The sequence below is a fragment of the Spermophilus citellus genome (assembly GCF_964194105.1).
Source record: "Spermophilus citellus genome assembly, chromosome: 8".
Taxonomy (NCBI): domain Eukaryota; kingdom Metazoa; phylum Chordata; class Mammalia; order Rodentia; family Sciuridae; genus Spermophilus; species Spermophilus citellus.
The window spans coordinates 57,942,941-57,956,442 of record NC_138189.1 but is presented as its reverse complement, the minus strand read 5'-3'; the positions used below and the strand labels follow the sequence as shown (position 1 = coordinate 57,956,442).

General features: G+C 35.1%; 1 pseudogene across 1 annotated transcript in view; it reads right to left on the bottom strand.

Moving 5' to 3' along the window:
• Positions 1 to 9,712, bottom strand: part of LOC308654680 (afamin-like) — a 106,083-nt pseudogene extending 96,371 nt beyond the window's left edge. Inside the window, exons 1-7 of the transcript in view lie at positions 9,625 to 9,712; positions 7,297 to 7,342; positions 6,871 to 7,002; positions 6,059 to 6,283; positions 4,535 to 4,639; positions 4,159 to 4,303; positions 3,173 to 3,342 (exon numbers count right to left, since the gene is read on the bottom strand). The product of the transcript in view is annotated as an afamin-like (transcript). The remainder of the gene's footprint in view (positions 1 to 3,172; positions 3,343 to 4,158; positions 4,304 to 4,534; positions 4,640 to 6,058; positions 6,284 to 6,870; positions 7,003 to 7,296; positions 7,343 to 9,624) is intronic.
• Between the last annotated feature and the right edge of the window lie 3,790 nt (positions 9,713 to 13,502).

Genomic DNA, 13,502 nt, shown 5'->3' with positions numbered 1-13,502 from the left:
TGACCACTCAGTTAAGCCCTACCATGGGATTAATTCACTGATTGGATTAAGACTCTCAAAACCCAATCATTGCTCCTCTGAACCTTCTTGCATTGTCTCACACCTAGACTTTTGGGGGACTCTTCACTTCTAAACCATAACAGCAATAAAGAAGAATAAATTTATGTCATTTGCAGGTAACTGGATGGAACTGATGATCATCATGTTAAGTTAAATAAATCAGACTTAGAAAGACAAGTATTACATGTTTTCTCTCCTATGTGGAAGCTAAAGGAAGGAAAACAAACCAACCAAAAAGGACATTATAAATGTAGAAGGGAGACTACTGGAGAAGAAGAAGGGGATAGGGGAGGAGAGGGGATGCTAAGAGAAGGAAATGGGGAGTGAAATTGATCAAATCAGATTCATGTTTGAATGTCTAAAATGAAACCCACTGTGCTGTACAGTTAATATGCACCACAAAAGAAAAAAAAACTGATCTGGCCCCTAATCCTCTCCAGAATCTCCAGAATGAGGCTGTACATTCTTCTTACTCTGATCCAGGCTCATTGACTGTTTCAGGTCTCCCTGCCTCTACTCAAATTATTCCCACTGCCTGGAATCTTTTGGTGAACACTAAGAGTGAGGAATGAGATGAAGTTTGGGGTTGTGGTTAGAAATGGAATGGAGATTGGCACCACGTTTCTGACAAAACACACAGGACTAGGGCACCAGTTCACACATTCAGATCTCAGCTGAGGCCATCAGTGTCCCAGGAACAGCATCATTATTCTCTGAGAATCTACTTCTATTTTCAATTAACAACAATAGAATTCCTTTATTTTTCTATAAAAGCATTAAAAAGAAGATCATTTGAAATACAATACAATCCCTTAGTTTCATTCCAAACTTCACAGAAATTTTTAATTATGTCCTAATTCAATACTTTCAACTTAACATTATAAATCCTGCATTTCCATAAGCAACAAAACAACCACAAATATAAACATGAGTAAGATTCCTTTCACTGCAATACTGTTGGAAATAAGATGACTCTTGGGAACCTCTGCTGTCTACTGCTTAAAATGAAAGGGATATTTCTCAATACACTAAAATACATCATATTTATATGTTATCCTCACTGAGTCTAAAACATTTAAACTAAAATTCACTACGATAAAGCCTAATTTAACTGAGGCAGACTATTTCAGGTTATAATGAAACCATATTATCTTTGAGTTCATGAACAATTTAAACCATGCCAACAATATGCTTACCAATATATAATTTTATAAAACTACTTTAATGGTTACAGATGTTGGGGAACAGGGATATTGAAGAGATGTCACTCAAAGGACACAAAATTTCAGTTCAACAGGAGGAACAAGTTCAAGAGATCTATTGTATATCATGGTGACTATGGTTAATAACAATATATTTTACACTTAACATTTGCTAAGAAAATAGATTTAAAGTGTTTTGATAATAGAAAAGATAAGAATATAAGAAAATACATATGCTAATAGCTTTACTTACATTACACAATATATATGTATATCAAAATGTACCATATACCATAAATGCACACATTTTTACTTGTCAATTGGAAGGGAGGGAGGGAGGGAAGGAGGAAGGGAGGGAAGAAGGAATCGGTAAACAGATACATAAATAGAAGCATCACAATACCTGACTTCAAAATATACTACAGAGCTATAGTACCTGGAACAGCATAGCAATGGTATAAAAACTGACATACTGACCAGTAGAACAGAATAGAGAGTCCAGAAATAAATCCACACATCTACAACCAACTGATTCTCCACAAAGGTATGAGAAACATACTGGGAAAGGGGCATCCCCTTCAATAAATGTTGCTAGGTAAAACAAATATCCATATACAGAAACATGAAACTTGACTTCTATCTCTGACCATATGCAAAAATCAACTCAAAAAAAAAAAAATAGATCAAAGACCTAAATCTAAGAACTGAAAATTTGAAACTCCTTAAAGAAAACAGAGAAAGCAATTCAAAATTTCTTACAGGAAATCATTTTTTTATAAGGACCCCAGAACACATACAAAAAAAAAAAAAAGCAAAATTAGAGAAACAGAATTACATCAAACTAGAAGCTTCTGCATAGCAAAGGAGTCAACATGAAGAATGAGAGAAAATATTCACAAACTATTCATCTGAGAAAGGTTTGGCATTCTGAATACAAAAGGAACTAAAAATTTTCAACAATAAAAAAGCAGATAATCCAATTTAAATATATGCAGATGATCTGAATAGACAGTCTTCAAAAGAAGAAAATGTACAGCTTATAAGAAAAAGGTCTTAACATCACTAGCTGTCAAGAAAATTCAAATCAAAACCAAAATGACATGTTACCTTACTACAATCAGAACATCTATGTTCAAAAAGAGCAAAAAATAACAAATGCTGGTGAGGATGCAGAGGAAAGGAAATACACTTAATACACTTTAGGTGAAAATGTAAATTAGTATGGTCATTATGGAGAACATTATGGTGATGTTCCTCAAAAACTACAAATAGATATATGATCAAGCTCTTTCCCTTCTGGATCTATAACCAAAGGAAATGAAATCAGCATATCAAAGAGATACCTGCACATCTGCATTTACTGCAACACTTTTCACAATAGCCAGGGTGTGGAAACAACCTAAGTGTCCACTGACAGATGATAGATTTTTAAAAATATGTGATCTCTATACTCAAAGGAATACTATTCATCCATAAAATATTTGTGGTAAAATAGATGAAACTGGAGGATATAATGTTAAGTGAGTGAAATGTTTTATTTCGTGTATGGTACCTTGAAAAGTTTATCTTGAAATAAGCGAGAGTAGAATAGCAATTAGAGACTAGAGTTGCATAAGGCAGTGGAGGTTGGATAATGGCTACCAAAATATAGTTAGGTAAGAAGAACAATTTTTAGTGTTCTGCAGTCCATTACAGTAACTATAGTTCATAATAACCTACATATATATATATTGAAGAACTGGAAGAGCTTGAAGAGATCTAAACAAAGAAATGCTAATTGAAAATTTGATCAGTATGCATTTATATATCTATTGAAATATCACACTTTATCTAAAAAGTATGTACAACTTTACATGTTAATTAGAAATAGAAAATTTTAGATGAATGCCACAAATCACATTTTTACTTACTTTTGGGGAATATTTACCCGGCAACAGATGCACTGCAAAACATTCCCTTCACAGCATCCTTCATACATGGAAGAAACATCTTCTAGGAGGGAAGTAAGCTCCTTAAATTCAATCTTGGGGAATTTTTGATTGAATACAGCAATATTTCTAGAAAGAGAACTGATAAACCACTGAAATAATTTGAACAACCATAAAACAATAGCGAGTTCTTTGTTCATACAACATAAACAGCTCCAAAGCCACTGGTATCACACTGACTTTGCCCAGATGTCCTCATCAAACAGCTGATGTCATATTGCACCATCTGTACGAAACTTCAAAAAATCCTGGCTGGATCCAAGCAAATAAAAGACCCAAGAGAGATGTTTCCTTCCATAATCCCAGCAGGGCACAGGCATAAGGGCCTCCACTTCCTGCTGTGAGCCCACAGGAGGCATAGATAATCCACAAACTGACCAAAATACATCTCAGAAGTGCCTCCTTTCTCCTTGACAGCTTCCCTCCTCCCAAGTTTTATCTCATCCTATTCTAATGACCTGGTTCTGAGCCAGCCATGCTCACCCACCTCAAAACCTCTGGAGGAATACAAATGAAAAGGATCAATTATTTAACCAAAATGGGATGCAGACAAGAAAATACAAGTATAGACAAGATAGATGACGTAGAACTCATACAGAGCTTAACATTTTGGGTCCAAATATCAAAAAGGTACCACAGTTTTTCATGGGAAAACCATGCTTTTAAATATTGTGTGACAGGTGCTGCCTGAAGGAGAAAGAGGAAATTCTGTTGAAAACAAAACCAAAATCTCCCTATTCTCTTATAAACTACATCTGTATCATTACAGAGTTTGTTCACAGAAGAAAATCTATGGAATTTTTGTGTTGGCACATTTGCATATGGAAAGAAATATGCATTTGTGGTACACTCTGAAGGTTAGGCTGGTGTCTCTGATGGCTGAACTGACTGGGATGTGTGGTGCTCACCTGGTTGGGCAGTATGCTGTGAGCTTGGCCATCTCTCCTTTGATGGCTCCAGTGCCAAAGAGGAAGTGTCAAAGAGGGTTTGTCCAGGATAGAAGATAAACAGTTCCCTTCACCCTGATATTGACTCACTAGCGTTTTTCTCCAACTTGAAAAGAAAAAAAAAGCCAGAAAATAGACCCTGAAAATTTGTGGTTATCTGTCAAGGGTCTTGGGGTAAAGAGAATGGGTTTAAATCAGTGAGTATACCATGATACTATCTTGGTATATGGGAATATGGTAAATAACTCATTTGCTATAAAATAATTATAGTTTTAAGTAAGTGTCCAGAGCCATGGAGTGGGATGATTCCTTATCCTTTAATAAAAAAATGCAATACCCACCTTTGCTATCTGTTTTTGCTTCTTCCTCAAATCAAGCAGCAACAGTTAAAAGTGTAGGGCCAAAGGCAAAGGGGTTCCTTCTGGCAACTTTATGCATGTAGCCATAAAAAAGTTCAAAATATTTCTCAAAGCAGAGAAGAAGGGGTAGGGGTATAGCTCAGTAGTAGAGCACTTGCCTCACATGGGCAAGGCCCTGAGTTGCATCCCCAGCACTAAGGAAGGAAGGTGAGAATGAAGAAAGGGAGTGAAAAAAGGAGAAGGGAGGCAAGGGGATGGGAAGAATGGGAAAAGGTAAAGGGAAGAAGCAGGAAAGGAATGGTAGATCAGAGAAGGGAAGGGAGAGAAAATGAAAGGGAAAGAAAGTGAAGGTAAGCCACACTCAATGGTACACACCAGTAATCCCAGCAGCTAAGGAGGCTCAGGCAGGAGGATTGTGAGTTCAAAGTCAGCCTCAGCAAAAGCGAGGTGCTAAGCAACTCAGTGAGACACTGTCTCTAAATAAAATATAAAATAAGGTTGGGGATGTAGCTCAGTGGTCGAGTGCCTCTGAGTTCCATTCCCAGTACTACCACCACCACCACCCCGCAAAAATAAAGAAGGTAAAAGAAAGGTCTATATTATAGAAAATTTTATACCAGGCAACATTATACATTCCTTAGTAGCATCCTTCAAAGTCCATATCCCTGACATTGCTAACTCTAAATTAAGATTGATAATTGCAGCTCTAATCTAGCACACTCATCTATGAATAATCTCTTTCTCTACCCTTGATTCCTGGTGGGTAGCAGATCTCCCTTCCATATTCAAAGAATAACAACCAATATACACCCCATTTGAGATTCAAGGATAATTTTTACTTCTATTCAAATAAGTCTGTGAAAGGTTTCAAAGCACACTATCTTTCCATACAAAGCCTGTGCTTCTGCAAATACTGAACTTTTAAAATAGCTTGTTAGCTAAACAGCCAATAATTTCATGTCTTCCCAAACTAAGAGCTGAAACTTCAAGGGAGGGGGAATGGGGGTAGGCAAGATAGTGGAATGAGCTGGACATCATTACCCTAGTTGCATGTATGATTGCACAAGTAGTACAACTCTAAATCATGTACAACCAGAGAGATAAAAAGTTGCGCTTCATTTGTGTACAATGCATCGAAATGCATTTTGCTGTCATGTATAATTAGTTAAAACAAATTTTTTTTTTTAAAAAAAAAAGAGCTGAAACTTCACCTTGGGAAAATATGTCATTTACTCACTAGTTTCCTAGCAATTTGAAACACTGGGCACATACCTCTCTTCTAGGGCTTTTCTCATCAGAAGATACACAGCACTAATGTAAAGATCTTAAAGGTGGACCACATCTTAGTCATAACCGTATCCTAAACAGAACCTGACATATGATAACACATTCCTTGACTCAATCAATCAATGAACCCTGTCATGTTCTTTTGAGGTAAGTATATGTCTTATCCTAAGAATAATGCTTTGATTAAATCATTTATCTACCAAGATTAAACTTACTGATTTAGAAAAGATTCTCTTTTATTTTTATAAGCCTGGCATTTCTCTTCAGGATCCAGAGTAGGGAAAGGGGCAGAAATCCTACAACAGCTTTCTTTTATACAGAAACAGAGTCTTCTTTCAAAGTCCACTTTTTTTTTTTTTTTTTTTACTGCAGCACTGTGAAAAAATATACTTTTGTGACAACACCTCCATAGTACATATCCTTCCCTGTAACACATTCATCTGGACAACAGAGAACAAGAGGACAATTTTTAGTCATGGTTAATCTGTTCTATCTTCTGAAGAGAAACAATAAACACAACAAATGATCAGTGCTATCTTATGGGGAAAAGATTGCAATTTCCCGGCTATTTCCAGCAGAACATCTTCACCCACACCCTTGACAACCCTCCCATGAGTTGGGAAGCTGTCTTTATCCCACCACAAGCCCCCTTAACCTGCTACTCTTTCTTTACTACCTATATTTCCCTTGCATCATGGCTTTTCTCCTGATCTCCCAAGGAAACAAGGTCAGTGTATCAGCAGAGGACTTGGAAATAGTTTTCAGTAGTTTCTAGAGATGCAGATGGTGACTCTGCATATATAAGACATATATGCATACAAATTGCAAGTATATAACTAAGTCCTTCTGTATTTAATAAAAAGAAGTGCATCTCACCTGATAAATAAGCCCTATCCTAAATACTAAAACTAGGTAAAATAAAAATGATGCAGAAAAGGTATCTTTCTTTTCATGATTGTAATCCAGAAACTTTCTCATTGTTGGCAAATAATCTCCTATATATAAGAAATGCAAGTGATTTATTTAAAGCTATTTCAGCACACTCTAGAAGGGTCTTGTGAGCAAAACATTTATCCCTGTATTCTATTGTGTATTTCACCAGAATTTCCATTTCACTAAAGGTTTCTTCCTGAACATACTGAGCAAAGCAATAATGGTGCTGCAACAGTCTGCGTGCAGAATCAGTGATCATCTACGGAATTTCCGCTAACGAAAACTCAGAGGAATGTCCACTTGTTCTATAGCCTCAGGAGATTAAGTATGAAGGCTATAAATTTTATATTTTCTTAACAATTCAATTGCATAGCCTGAATTTTATAATTAATGTTGTTGTATTTACTTTTCTATATGGCTTCAGTTTAACTAAATTATCTTTAAGAAGCACTAAAATTTTTGGAATGATTACATAAGATTACAAAACTATCATCATCAAAAAAGATCTATCACAATTCACATGGATCCCATGTTCTCTTCTATAAATTTCTGAAATATGAAGTTGTCTGGAAAGAAATATGAAGTTGTCTGGAAAGAAAAGATATTTAGGTTATTAAATATTCTGGTATTTTAACAGTTTTCTAATGAAAAACTACATATGACACTTAAGCATACAAAGTATAAAATAAAATATTATGATAGAAATTATCTTGACATTTAATGAGAAAGATAGGAGTCAAATGAACCAAAAAGGAGATCTTTTTAAAAATATATTTTTTAGTTGAGTTGGACACAATATTTTTATTTTATTCATTTCTTTTTATGTGGTACTGAGGATCAAACCCAGGACCTTGCACATGCTAGGCGAACGTTCCATCACTGAGCCACAACCTCAGCCCCTAAATAGGAGATCTTAATCCTAGCTAATTGTGTGCTCGGGATATGTTTACTAAATTGAACTGATTGACTTAATCTCAAACTGATAGGATTTTAAATTTGCCATTGATGGTTCCCCCAATAACTAATGTGAAATACAAACACCATGTCCATGCCAAATGTCTGTCACTTATGACTAGAGAAGTGATGTGAAGACTAACTGGTAAGTGATATAATTCCAGAACAGGTGTTGATAAGAGAGGTTTCAGCATGCTGAGGGGAGTATAGTTTATAGTACTACTCAGACATAGATATTTAAGTGATCTCCAGACTCAACTAAAATCATAAAATCATAGATTCTTTCCCAATGAGCGCAAGTGTATCAGAAGACATTTATGTTTTCCACATAGAATATGTTTATGAAGTCCTTAGTTTTATCAAGCTGGACACTATGAGGCCATCACCAATGATCAAGAAAGATATGTCTCCTGGAGATGGTGTTCTTAATCACCCTCATAGTGAAATCAGCTTGTGCCTATGACTATTATCCCATTTAGAATGTGGTTACATATTTCACAGGGATGCTTTGTGATCCCTGAGTGAGGAACCAGAAAAGGATTTACAGGAGTGGCATATGGGTTGCATATGAAAAAAATGTAAAAGATTCAACTAACATGAAAATAAGGAGCCCTGCCTTTCAGTGTGGAGAGAGTGATGTGATTAAAACACAAAGATGATAAATTTTAAGATATATTTGGGGAAAGCCAAATTATTTTGATGAGAAGGTAGGTCATAAAGAAAGGCAATAGGACCTCTTTAAGATAAAAAGGGCCTGGGTTCAGATTATGGGACTCTTGCATATAAAATTGAAGAGTTAGGGCCTCAATTGAAAGCCATTGAATATGTTTATACGGGACAGTAACATGATGATTGCTATCTACCAAGAAATACCAATCGGGTAGTGATATATTTTATATAGTGGGACTTCCACAGTGCCTAACACACAGAAACTGATAAGAACTATTAGTCAAATAGATGGATAGAAGAAGAAGCACATTAGGAGATTTTTGCAATTGTCCTATTGAGAAATCATCAGGACCTTACTTTGGGTAGGAGTAATAGAAAAGAAATGGAAAACACAAACATAAAAGATATTAGACAAAAATCAACAGGATTTTGAAACAGATTGTTTTTTTAATTATTTATTTATTTTATTGGTTGTTCACAACATTACAAAGCTCTTGACATATCATATTTCATACTTTAGATTCAAGTGGGTTATGAACTCCCATTTTTACCCCGTATACAGATTGCAGATTCACATCGGTTACACATCCACATTTGAAACAGATTGTTACAAGGGGAAAAGAGAGGGAGAACTGAAGAACAATCATTTTCATCAAGCCCTGTGACTAAGACACTTAGGACATTTTTGTGCAAGTTACAAAAAGGTACAACTTCCAGGTCAGAGGGTTTACAAGACCAGTTTACAAGTTCAGTTTTTCCTTTTGGGGCATTAAAAAAAAATAGAAAAATTGCCCCTTCCTCCAGGTTGACACTGCTTAGGGCAGTTTTGGAGAGAATGTATAAAATGTACAGTTGAGGGAGAGATCAGGGTCCTTTATACCCTAAAGTTGTTCACCATCTGTTCTTCTAATGTTACCATCAACTGTATACATTTGCAAGAAGTGTTAATATTTTGAAATTCAAATTGTATCTATAAGCAACACCATCTTTCTTGCCATAGGTTGCTGACCATTTTCAGAGTGTGAAAACTGTCTCTGCCTACAGGTTTGGTCATATAATCAACAAAATACAAATTCTGAAGGAGGTAGCTTGAGATAACTGAAATTTAAATATAAATTAGAGAGAAGGAGAAAAAATATGTGAATAATTAAATTTTAAGATGTGTTTAAAAAGAGAAACTATACTAATTTTGTCATTCCTTACTGATATTTAGTATATTTCTTACCTACATCCTGAGGCTCTGTAAGCAGGCTTAGGGATTCAGTCAAGAACAATAAGAAAAATATAAAATCTGGAAGTTTTAATTGTTTCATTTTTTTAAAGAAATCACCTTCACAAAAGAAAGACATGTGGCTGAGGAATGCTGTTTTATATTACCTTTCACACCATGAGTTAAAAAGTAACCTGTTCAATCCATTTATGAAATACTGTGTATTTGATTTTTATTTGATCACACTGTAGAATTTCTTGTGAACTATTAGCTAGGGGAAATATGCCTCTGTGTTTCTCTGGAAAAATCTATTGAATTAGAAAAAGGGTCTACAAGCTAAGTATGAACAATCAGACAACCAAAAGAAGAAAAAAAAAAAACTTTAAATGCTGAAAATTTTAAAGGAAAAACATTTACCAAAAGAAATAAAAACTCTGAAGACATTAAGTTCCACTGGTAATCAAAGAAATTTAACCTTTAAAATAGTAAATTTTATATATTTCATAGAATTAGAACAATGAAAATAGTTAATTCTGGAAACATAGAAAAACAAGTGCTCATATATTCAAAGCTTTTGGAAAATAAGATTATAATAAGAATTGATAGTCTTAAAAATATTCATGTCATTTGAACCAATCACCCAGATTCTGGAAATCTATACCAAGGACATGATTCCATATATAGAAACATTTTTCAATACAGGCTCATAGCCTTTACTGTGTTGAGGGACATTCCTTTCTATACCTAATTTACTAAAAGTTTTTATCATGAATGGAGGTTGAATTCTGTCAATTTTTTTCTGCTTTCATTGAGATGACCATATGGGTTTTGTCCTCTATTCCATATTTAGTGTAGCATAGTTATTGATTTGCTTATGTTTGACCGTTTTTTTCATCCCAATGGTAAAACCTACATGATCTTAGTGAATTATCCTTTTAATGTGCTGTGGAATTCAATTTACTGAGGATTTTTTGAGAAGTTTTTGCATTTTTTTGTCATCAGGAATATTGACCTACAATTTTCTTGTAATGTCCTTTTTGGTTTTTGGTATCAGGGTAATGCAAGTCTCATAAAATAACTTTGGAAGTGTTCCTTCCTCTTTGAGTTTTTTTGGAAGAGGTTGAGAATGACTTGACATTAGTTCTTTAAACGTTTGGTAGATTTTAGCTCTGAAGCCATTCAATAGAATTTGCATTATGTTGCTCTTGAATGGAATGTTGTGTATATGTCTATTAGGTTTATTTGGTCTAAAGTGTAATTTTGCTGTAAGTGGAAAATTGAAGTTTCTACTATTACTACATTGCAATTTATCTCTCCCTTTGGACCTGTTAACATTTTCTTATATAGTTAGGTATTCCAGTGGGGGATGCATACACATTTATAATTTATATGTCTTCTTGATTAATTGCCCCATTATCATTAATAATGACATTCTTTGTCTATTTTTTAGTTTTTGATGTAAGTATAGTTACCTCTGCTGACTTTTGGTTTCCATTTGCATGGGATATCTTTTTCATTCCTTCACTTTCAGACTATGTGCATCCTTAGAACTGAGGTGAATCTCCATATAGACAGCATAGAGTTGAGTCTTTTTTAAAAAGTCCATCACTCAGTCTATAGTTTTAGATTGAAGAATTTAATCTATTTACATTCCAGGTAATTATTGAAAGGTAAAGACTTACTATAGCAAGTTGTTAATTGTTTCTGGTTATTTTATAGGACTTTGTTCCTTTCTTCCTCTCTTGCTGTCTTCCTCTGTGGTTTAATGTTTTTTAGTAATAATATACTTTGAATTTTTTCTTTTTATCCCTTGTGTACCTACTAAAAGTGTCTGCTTTGTGATTATCATGAGGCTACACATTCTCTTTTACCATTGATTTATGTGGTTTTTTTTATGTTTTCATGATACTAATCAGCATTTTTTTTTTCCTTCAGCTTAAAGAACTTTAACATTTCCTGTGAGGCTTGTCTACAAAGGTGATGAACTCCCTCATGTTTTGTTTGTCTAAGGGTATATTTATTTCTTCTTCATTTATGAAGAATAGCTTTTCTGCATGATTTTTGTTGGTACTTTTCTCAGCACTTTGTATTATCCCATTATCTCACAGCCTATAAAATTTTTGCTGGGAAATTCAATAGCTATATTGAGTCTCCTTTGAATGTTATATGCTTCATTTCTCTTGATACTTTCAGAATTATTTGTCTTTGATCTTCCATAGTTTGATTATAATGTGAATGCCTTTTTGTGTTGAATTTGATTGGAGAAATCTGAGCATCCTATTCCTGAAGGTTGTCATCTTTCCCAAGATTTACAAAGTTTTCAGGCATTACGTTTTTAAATAGGCTTTGTGACCATTTTTTCTCACATACTTCTTAAAATTATGCAAATATAATTCTTTCGGTAGTGTCTGATAATTTTAACAGAACTTTTTATTCTTATTATAATTTTAAATGTCCTGTATTTCAGCTCATTGGTTTTTTATCCAGTTTGATCAAGTCTGCTAATAAAGATTTCTATTAAATTTTTCAGTTCTGTTACACTCTTCACCTAATATATCTTGTTTATTGTTTCTACTTCTATGTCAGACTTCTTGATTTGTTACTGTGGTTGTTTTCCAAACTTTATATAATTTTCTATACACATTTTATTGTAGCTCACTGAACTTTTAAAAGATGATGATTCTGAATTCTTTGTCAGTCATTTCATATATCATCACCTATTCATTGTTCTTTATTAAGACTTTCTTAATTTATTTTGGTGATGTCATAATTCCCTGATTTTTTACAATCCTTCTGTTCTTTGATTTTTGTCTGTGCATTTGAAAAAGTAGCTACCTCTTCCAGATTTTATAAATGTTCTTAGGCAGGGGTACACCTTCACCGCTTAGTCTTATCTGGGATTCTGGATGAGCCAGTTGGTAATTATCATAGACAGGCAGACTTTGCTGTTGGGTTCTTTAGCCAGGCTAGTCCATTGCCTTTGCTCTGAAAGCATGTGGGCTACTGAATGGGCTCCACTCTCTGATGAGACCACTGGCTAGACTCTGAAATCAGGCACAGTTACTGGCCGGGTACTGCAATTGCTTCTCATCAGGCAGAGATGCAGGCTGAATTCATTAGTCAGGTGGTATTGCTATTTGCATTCTGCATTTGGGCAAGGTCCCAGCATGGGTTCCAAAGCTACAGCTGTAGCTTAAGACAAATGGGAACAGAAATTATGCTCAATGGGGATGTACAGTTGAGGCTTGCCTCTCTGCCTGGGAATAGCTTTGGGTGGGTGGGCTTGGGTGAGGCTTAAACTCCCAGAGTGGGTGGGGGGCAGTTGCTATGCTCTGCAGAAATGCACAGAGAGCTTTCATGTTGGTTCTGAGACTGGAAGGGATGGCTGTCTAAAGACTCAACCAGGTAGAACTTCTTACTGTGTTTCTGGGAGCAGTCAGCTCAGCCTAAGGGATAAGCTGATCTCTAATCACCACCGCTGGAAAAAACACACAGCTACCATCAAGATCTTCATGCTGACCCTGTGAGCCTTTCTTTGTTTCTACCTGACTCCAGACAATCTAGTCATGTTTTGATCTTTATTGTGCCCCATGAGGCAAGATAGGAGTGTCCTACTAAGAAACATCCCACAATTCTGGGTAAACTAGATGTACACTTCAACTTCTCTTTTCCCAGTGTTGTAACTCTGGACCCAGAGAATCCCCTCTGTGTAGCATCATACCAACTTGGGGGGTGCAGGAAATGTGTTCAAAATGAGACCTTCCTCTTACCATTCCAATGTGTTTCTTGGTTTTGTTTTGGTTCTGTTTTCCATGCAAGTATCTCACCCTCATTCTAAGTTTTGAGGTTTTCACAAAAATAATCTTATTTTAAGTATATTATGTTATTATTTT